This window comes from Hemiscyllium ocellatum, chromosome 10 (assembly GCF_020745735.1).
Source record: "Hemiscyllium ocellatum isolate sHemOce1 chromosome 10, sHemOce1.pat.X.cur, whole genome shotgun sequence".
NCBI lineage: Eukaryota > Metazoa > Chordata > Chondrichthyes > Orectolobiformes > Hemiscylliidae > Hemiscyllium > Hemiscyllium ocellatum.
Window position 1 is genome coordinate 99,934,727 of NC_083410.1, and position 9,723 is coordinate 99,944,449.

A 9,723-nucleotide genomic window follows, 5' to 3' on the forward strand; every position below is an offset into this window, starting at 1 on the left:
CAAGGATGTTATCTAGTGTACCACTTGACCTTCCTTGACTGAAATTGCAAGAAATGCATTTAATTTAGTTACACAATTGTAGTCTGTGAAAATGCTCAATGTTTTCTTTCAAAGCCTTTTGGATTGAGAAGCCAGACTTTGTGTTCTTGTTACACCTCTCCACAAGGGCACAACAGGACAACAAACATATGTGAGTGACGCCACTTGGAATGTTCCATCCAAACCACATACCATTCTGATTTGGAACTATGTCACTGTTCCTTCATTGTTTCTGGGTCAAAATCCTGGAAAGGACCCTCCACCCCCCCCCCCCCCCCCCCCCCCCCCCCCCCGACAAAAGCACAATGGCTCTACCCTCAAAACATGGATTTTAGAGTTCAGCAAGGTGACTCACTCAAGGGCGATTAGGGATGAGGGAAATAGTCTTGCCACGATGTACAAGTCCTGTGAAAGAATGAACAAAAGTTCCTGGAGATGTGTCCCTGCCCCTTAAAGAGGCATGACAGAAGACAATTTACAGAGACATTTTTGAATGAGAGCTACACTGGAGGTGCATGTTGGCACAATGATTAACATTGCTGCCTCATGGTGCCAGGGCCCTGGCTTCAATTCCAGTCTGTGTGCAGTTTTGCAAGATCTCCTTGTGTCTGATGGGCAGAGGGGGTAGGGTGGCCATGATGGTAAGGGATGATATTCAGTCACTTGCGCGGGGGGACCTAGAATCATGGGATGTGGAGTCAGTATGGATAGAGCTGAGAAATTCTAAGGATAAATAGACCCCCTTGGGAGTTATCTACAGGCCCCCAAACAGTAATCTGGATGTCGGATGTAAGTTGAATCAGGAGCTGAAATTGGCCTGTCGCAAAAAATGTTACTACAGTTGTTCTGGTGGATTTCAACATGCATATAGACCGGGAGAATCAGGATAGTATTGGACCTCAAGGAAGGGACTTTGTGGAGTGCCTCCGAGATGGATTCTTAGAACAGCTGGTGCTGGAGCCTACCAGGGAGAAGGCAATTCTGGATCTGGTATTGTGCATAAAACCAGAATTGATCAGGGACCTCGAAATGAAGGAGCCATTGGGATGTAGTGAACAAAATATGATAAGCTTCAGTCCGCAATTTGAGAGGGAGAGGGTACAATTGGAAGTGGCAATATTTCAGTTGAATAAAGGGAACTATGGAGCTATGAGGGAGGAGCTGGCCAAAGTGCAATACCTTAGCAGGGATGACAGTGGAGGAACAATGGCAGATATTTCTGTGTATAATGCAGCTCATTCCAAAAAGGAAGAAAGATCCTAGGAGGAGGCATAGGTAGCCGTGGCTGACGAGGGAAGTTAAGAAACATATAAAGTTAAAAGAGAAAAAGTATAACATAGCAAAGATAAGTGGGAAAACGGAGGACTGAGAAGCTTTTAAAGAACAACAGAGGAATACTAAGAAGGAAATATGCAGAGAAAAAATGAGGTACGAAGGTAAACTGGCCAAAAATATAAAGGAGGATAGTAAAAGCTTTTTTAGGTATGTGAAAGGCAAAAAAAATGGTTAAGACTAAAATTGGGCCCTTGAAGACAGAAACAGGGGAATATATTATGGGGAACAAAGAAATGGCAGAAGAATTGAATTGGTACTTCAGATCTGTGTTCACTGGGGAAGACACAAGCAATCTCCCTGAGGTAACAGTGGCTGAAGGACCTGAACTGAAGGGAATTTATATTTGCCAGGAATAGGTGTTGGAGAGACTGTTAGGTCTGAAGGTTGATAAGTCCCCGGGGCCTGATGGTCTACATCCCAGGTTACTGAAGGAGGTGGCTCGAGAAATCGTGAATACGTTGGTGATTACTTTCCAGAGTTCAATAGATTCGGGATCAGTTCCTGCGGATTGGAGGGTGGCTAATGTTGTACCATTTTTTAAGAAAGGTGGGAGAGAGAAAGCACGAAATTATAGACCAGTTAGTCTGACATCAGTGGTGGGGAAAGATGCTGGAGTCTATTATAAAGGATGAAATTACGACACATCTGGATAGTAGTAACAGGGTAGGTCAGACTCAGCATGGATTTATGAAGGGGAAGTCATGCTTGACTAATCTTCTGGAATTGTTTGAGGATGTAACTCTGAAGATGGACGAGGGAGATCCAGTAGATGTAGTGTACCTGGACTTTCAGAAAGCTTTTGATAAAGTCCCACATAGGAGGTTAGTGAGCAAAATTAGGCGCATGTATTGGGGACAAAGTACTAACTTGGATTGAAAGTTGGTTGGCTGACAGGAAACAAAGAGTAATGATAAATGGCTCCATTTCAGACTGGCAGGCAGTGACCAGTGGGGTACCACAGGGATCAGTGCTGGGACCGCAGCTTTTTAAAATCTATGTTAATGATATAGAAGATGGTATTAGTAATGACATTAGCAAATTTGCTGATGATACTAAGCTGGGTGGCAGGGTGAAATATGAGGAGGATGTTAGGAGATTACAGGGTGACCTGGACAGGTTAGGTGAGTGGTCAGATGCATGGCAGATGCAGTTTAATGTGGATAAATGTATGGTTATCCACTTTGGAGGCAAGAACAGGAAGGCAGATTACTACCTAAATGGAATCAAGTTAGGTAAAGGGGCAGGACAAAGAGATCTGGGTGTTCTTGTATACCAGTCAATGAAGGCAAGCATGCAAGTACAGCAGCTAGTGAAGAAGGCTAATAGCACGCTGGCCTTCATAACAAGAGGGATTGAGTATAGAAGCAAAGAGGTTCTTCTGCAGCTGTACAGGGCCCTGGTGAGACCACACCTGGAGTATTGTGTGCAGTTCTGGTCTCCAAATTTGAGGAAAGACATTCTGGCTATTGAGGGAGTGCAGCGTAGGTTCACAAGGTCAATTCCTGGAATGGCGGGACTATCTTACACTGAAAGACTGGAGCGACTAGGCTTGTATACCCTTGAGTTTAGAAGACTGAGAGGGGATCTGATTGAGACATATAAGATTACTAAAGGATTAGACACTCTGGAGGCAGGAAACATACTTCTGTTGATGGGTGAGTGCCGAACCAGAGGACACAGCTTAAAAATATGGAGTAGACCATTTAGGACAGAGATGAGGAGAAACTTCTTCACCCAGAGAGTGGTGGCTGTGTGGAATGCTCTGCCCCAGAGGGCAGTGGAGGCCCAGACTCTGGATTCATTTAAGAAAAAGTTGGATAGAGCTCTCAAGGATAGTGGAATCAAGGGTTATGGAGATAAAGCAGGAACAGGATACTGATTAAGGATGATCAGCCATGATCATATTGAATGGTGGTGCAGGCTCAAAGGGCAGAATGGCCTACTCATGCACCAATTGTCTATTGTCTGTGTGGGTTGCCCCCACAGTCCAGAGATGTGAAGGTTAGGTGGGCTGGCGATTGTAAACACCCCATGCAGAGCTGGGGAGAGTGGAATGCTCTTTGGAGAGTTAGTGCAGAGTTGATGGCTGAATAGCCTCTTTCTTCACTGTACGTAAAACACCAGGAGGATGCCACTATTAAGAAAAATGAAAATTCATTCCAATTTGTTGAAAACTTCAAGATATGAAGTCGTCAGTTATTTGTGGAGGAAATATTATGTTCTTTATACTGTGTTGCCAGTAATAAGAAACATCTCTTTTTTTTCCGTGAAAATCATTTTGTTTTCTGCAACATTGTGTCTGTGAATAAATGATTTTGACATAGCATTCTGAAAATATAACTAAAATGCTATCATAACAGTTATAGGCTGTTTTCCACACTCAAACGGATCAGATTAATTTTAAAAAAAGAATAATAGCTAATTAAATTCAACTCTTTTGAAATGATTGTGGCAGGGTACAAGATTACCGAGCTCTGTGACCCACAACCTAGGCTGCGGTGCACTTATTCCCAAAGTCTTGCTGAGATTCAAACTGGTGGCTCAGTGGAACAGCCATGCTTTTCAATACTCACAGGCCAGAACAGCAACTATACGGATTTGAGCCGCTGCTGTCAGCTGCTGTGTCTCCGACCGTGCCTGCTGTACAAGTGGCGTCAGACAAGGTGCCACGGGAGAAGTGACCATGTTATTGTGGAGGGCCCTTGCCCTCGAAATATGTAAAATGTGAAGAGGCCAGTTGGGTGAAGTGGAAAGCTTTCCGTGCTCAGAAAGCGAAAGGAAACCTCTCAACTGCCTGCCGCTTCTAATGGGATGTCATGTACTTAATCATCGCTGTAGACTTCATTATATTTCCCCTTGAACAAACGCCAGGCACGCGGGGGAATGCTCATATCATCGGATTGAGGAAGATCATGGGAATTAAAATTCTGCAGACAAAACGGGACGGCCAACCATACTAACGTTCGCCAAATACAAAGAAAGGCCCGCATTTCACTTGCAGATGCACTGCTTGAAGGGATTTAAAGCCACTGTTTAAGAGATTTTTCTTTTCATTTCCACGGTTTAAGAAAGCGAAGTTCAGTGGAACCCATGCATACATGCTCACCTGTTAATGGCATGTCTAAAGCTGCATTCATTCTAAACCGTTTTCTAACGCGGATTTACCCCCATAACAAAAGAGAGAATGAAATAATCAACATTGCCTGGAAAAAGAAACACTGAGACGACACAGTAACGAGTTAAACAAACATCAATTCTGTTCAAAATACAATTGCCAGAAAGCAGAAGGTGCATACAGTCAGTTATTGTATCACTCGCTTCTATAATTTTATAAAGACCCGTTTTATTTTTACCCCATGTTGCTTCTTGATCTGACTATTGCACGCAATCTGGACCCACTCTAATATTTTCCATACTGGGCAATGAGATCACAAACTGACACAGTAAATCAAAACCGGCGGCACGGCCTTCTTTCTACTCTCTCACAAAAGGAACACGGCAGAAGCAGTTAATGCAGAGGGAGCGTGAAAGGAAAATGAAAACCATATATGTCAGAGAATGTTACTCTGCACACAGGAGAGGAAAGAATCGAACCATCGCGGGGACAAATGGTTCGTGTGACTGGACAAGCATTATTCCCATCCGAGTCTGAGATAACGAAGCGATACTGTTGTTGCTGGACAGCTGCTTGGATACTCTGCAAGCGGTGAAGGAAGTGATTAGACGTGGAGACAGTTCCGTGAGGTAGTACTTAGGGGGGCTTTTAAGGATAGCTATTTATCCTAATCTGGGCAAGCCTCTACAAACAATCCCTGCAACTACAATAGTCACTCAAGCCGCCTGGGCAAATAGCTTTTACTGCAATACAGCTATAGTTTCAACCATTTCTCCGACTCATGCCAAGCATAATGTGAAGCATATAATCGAAGGTATTTAAAGTGGCAGACCCGGTGATTGCAAATTATTTTGAAATTGTGTTTTCAAATTGTCTACATTTGATGCATTAGTTAAGAGTGGGTCTGGAATCAAGTGGAAAGGATTCCAGTAACAGCGAGCACCGTTGGAAATACTGGAACAGCCACATCACATTATTACTTTGCACAATATTAAATAGAAGTTCCCCAAAATTCACAGCTGACCTCAAAATTCGAGACGTGTTTCAGATTTTGTCTTATTTTACTTTTTTTTCAAAAATATCTGCACCTCATTTTAGATTCTTTCTAAAGAACTGCCAATCCCGCTGGGGAAATTATTGCAAAAGATTATCTTAAACGTGTTTCGAGAGACGCATCCGCTGTCTTCAATCCCTGAAAAATATATCGATGCTGAAGAAATCTGGCTGAGGGAAATAGTTCTTGTGGAAATGATCCGAGAGACCCGTGTCCATTCTTGGTTCAACCGAGAGACAATGAGAAGATTTATCGTGTCAGACGGGCCTGTTTTGTGACATTGGTTTTGCTGCTTACAGATTTCCTCCGCCAGCACGGCGTTGGGAGAAGGGGAGAGTGAATTAAATTCAAATACACTTGCGGACAGGGTAGAAGACGAATTGCTAAATCCGCCTTTGCGAATTTAAATAGGCTGACTGCAGTTTGATCCGGTCAGTCCCTGCTTGCGCTAGTCTGCCCGGAGAACCGAGGACACAGCAAGCCATCTAGACTCAGCCTTGGCGAGTGATTGATGCAGTGCCGGCTGCAGTTTATGTACTCAATGTGGCCCTGTGCTGAAACTAAACCCGGGGTGCATTAATCACTGGTTAACATACACGTCCCAACGCCCTTTCATGACAGTTCCTAATGCAGACAGGGTGAAGACAGGAATTAACACTTGCCAACAGCAGTGTGTGTGTGCGTGTGTATGTGTGTGAGAGAGACAAAAAGCCTTCACAATCGCAATCCCCATCTCAGCGTGCAATGATTTAGTTCCTTTAATGTGCATAATTGTGTATTTTCCAACTGCCTGGGAACTCACTCGTTTACAAATATCAGAAGGTGTAGAAGTATTTTCTACTCAACGCTCCCAGAAACACGGTTTATTTTAAAGTTACTGGACATTTTCTGGGGGGAATTAAATCACATTGTTGCCATTTAGAATGTATTTGTCAATATTCTGGTCCTTTCTGGACCCTCGAAACCAAAATAAGAGTTTTGGTTTAAGATATGAAATCCAAAATATTACTGCCCTAAAACATTTCTGACAATTAACAGAAATCGTGTGAATCATGCATTTTCAAAATGCGTTTTATTTTTCTTTTACCGTAATCACAACTTAAAGCGCGTTGGGATAGCTAGAAACTGCAGAAAATTGGTTCCGCAGTAATATTTAATGATATTAATGGCTTTATTTTAAAATGTGGCCGTTCAGTTGTATTAGTTTACACCTCCGAAACACGACACGAGCCCTTTTTAATGGCATTACTATAACCCGGGGAATTGTTCGCTTTAGTCGATTAAAAGGGAAACAAGGCTCAGAAATATACACGCATTAACCGTTCGTTCATCCAAAATGGTCTCTTTAAATAAGCATTATGGGACCCATAAAAAACCCATGCATTATCCACTGAAAGAGATTGGATCCTGTTTGCAAGTGCGTGTTGCCAGAAATAAGTTCGAAAGGAGCGTGAGTGGACCCGAAATGTTTACTCTGCTTACTGTCTATTGAGAGTTCCCCCAGCTATTTCTGTTCGTGACAATCAATTTCGAACTCACAATCTCACTCCAACTGCAATGGGAAACGCGGCCCATCTCAGTGAAAATTGCCTTAAAGTAATCCTGACAACATTCAGTGCCATGCGCGAGTTATTTTGGTTTCATTCCTTCGACCGGGACAAGGAGATCAGTTTCAGGATTGGAATTTAATGGGGGGGAATCAGTAAAGTAAGTCGGTCAATTTTGGTTCAGATTTGTAATCTCGCCTCTCGATGTCTCAATACCGGGGTATAATCCCTGATGAAAGACTCTTGCCCGAAAGTTCGCTTCTCCTGCTTTTCGGATGCTTCCTGACCTGCTGTGCTTTTCCAGCACCACACTCTGGACTGAGTTACTATGTTTAGGTCAGAGTGGTGCTGGAAAAGCACAGCAGGTCAGGCAGCATCCGAGGAGCAGGAAAATCGACGTTTCGGGGCAAAAGCCCTTCATTAGGAATAAGTTATTATGTTACAGACTGCAATACAAGGCAAGCCATGCACAGTGTAGTTCTGACACACATACAATATACAGCAAAAGCTGAACACTAGCGCCCGCCGGTTGCATACAGTTGGGTTGTTTTTAATCCCCTCGCATGCAACGTCTTACACTAACAGTGACCTTGCTCGATACATCTCTTGTAGTCAATGCAAAAAGAAATGATGGTTGATGTTATAGTAAGACCAACAAGCATTCAGTCCCTGCACTTTCAATGCTTTGCACTGACTTATTTAACAATAACTTTGCAAGCTTAATGCTGTTTTTCACGAGCTACAGTGAGCTCGCTTCCTTGCAGCACGTCGAATGCTGCTCCGACAGCTTTAAAGAACATTTAACTCTCACGAAACGTAAAACTGAACTTTTTTTTTAAAACTTCTGAATGCGTTGCAACTTGTAGCCAAGAGCAGGAGCATTCGGAGGTTTTGTTCCGCACTCAGTCACGGCACGTTCGTGTTTTCTGAACTGATCCGTACACAGACGCGGCAACCTTACCTTGATGGGAAAGCGGCTTCCTCTCACTCAGGGAAGCCCGTGGGTCGGCGGCATTTTTGCAAAACGGGGCTTATTTTTTTCGCAGTGCAGACTTCCCCCCCCCCCCCCCCCCAGCAATGCATTTGTCATCGAACAGCCAGCGTTACTTAAGACCTCGCCGCTCATTCCCAGTCCTCGACAATAACTGCGCTCCCCCCCCCCCTCGAAACACACCCCCATCCAAACACCACCCTGCCCGCGATCTCCACCAGGGGGAGACACCCTTCTATTCAAACTCATAATGAGGTAAGGGGTCTCGCGGGGTCAGACAGAGTTTGGGATTTTCACTTGAATTGCATTTTCTTTTATAATACGCTGTCTCCCGGCTGCATAGCTGACTTTTGGGTGCTTCTGTTGTTTTCATTTTCTGATTGAGTGTTATCTAGAAATTCGATTTTTGAACAATTATCCTTGTTTCCAAATTCCATGATAAACTCGACCCTCCCCATCTGCGTGACCTCCTCCTGGTCTGTACTGTCCTGTGATTGCTGCAAACTCCCACTCCTGGTCTCCATAAGCAATTGGAACAATTGGAGTAGGAATTCGGCTCCTTGAATCAACTCCACCATTCAACAGGATCATGACCGATTCGGCATTCCATTTTCCTGCCCTTTTCCCATCACCATTGAGTCCCCTCCTGATCAAGAATCGATCTCTCTCAGCTTTCAACATATACATGGACTCTGCCCCCGCAGCTCCCTGTAGCAATGAGTTCCAAAGACTGACAACCCTTGGAGAGAAGATATTCCTCCTCATCTCAGTCTTAAATTTGCGCCCCTTTATTCTGAGACTATGCCCTTTGGTCCCGGACTCTCCCATGGGGACAGAATCCTCTCAGCATTGATCCAATCAGGCCCTTTAAGCATCCTGTAGGTTTCAATTAAATCACCTCTCATTCCTCTAACCTCTAATGAATGGAGTATCGACCCGTTTACCCTTTTAGTCTCCAGTGTGTCTAAACCTAACGCCATTCCCTACAGCTTTCTCCCTGTCGTAACTTTTTTTTAGGATTCACTCTCTAAACTCCACAACCTTTGTGCTTCAGGAAGAAAGATTAACAGAAACAAGGGAGGGCCATTCAGTGCCCTCCACCCTGGTTCAGATAGTGCATATCCACTTATTCGCTCCCGGCTTATTAAAATACTCGACCTATCTGCACAGTATAGTAAAGACTTTAAGATTTCCCTTTAAAACCTTTACACCTGTTACTTTCCAGTCACAGAGCTCCAGATAGAATTCCCAGTCCTGGGCTGAAGCAGAGAAATATTATGATCGACCGTCCAGTGCAGTACTTGAGGTATATCTGATTGAAGATGGGAAGCGCTGTAATATCAGATGTGCCCTGTTTCGGGTGAAATATTGAACCAAATAGGGCGTCACGGTGGCTCAGTGGCTAGCCTCGCATCGCCAGGGACCATGGGTTTAATTCCATCCTCGGGCAACTATGTGTGTGGAGTTTGCACAGTCCCCCCTTGCCTGCGTGGGTTTCCTCTGGGTGCCCCGGTTTCCTCTGACAGTCCAAAGATGCGCAGGTTAGAGTGCAACAGGTCTTGCAACATTACCCATAGTGTCCAGGGGTGTGCAGGCTAGGTGGATTACTCATGGGAAATGCAGGGTTGCAGGGATAGGATAG

At 44.2% G+C, this 9,723-nt stretch overlaps 1 long non-coding RNA gene across 2 annotated transcripts in view; it reads right to left on the reverse strand.

Annotated features, from left to right (window-relative positions):
* The window catches only part of LOC132819877 (uncharacterized), a 46,604-nt gene extending 38,458 nt beyond the window's left edge, over positions 1–8,146 (reverse strand). For both annotated transcript variants that reach the window (XR_009645133.1, XR_009645134.1), the window contains exon 1: positions 8,052–8,146. This is a non-coding gene — a long non-coding RNA (uncharacterized LOC132819877). The remainder of the gene's footprint in view (positions 1–8,051) is intronic.
* Between the last annotated feature and the right edge of the window lie 1,577 nt (positions 8,147–9,723).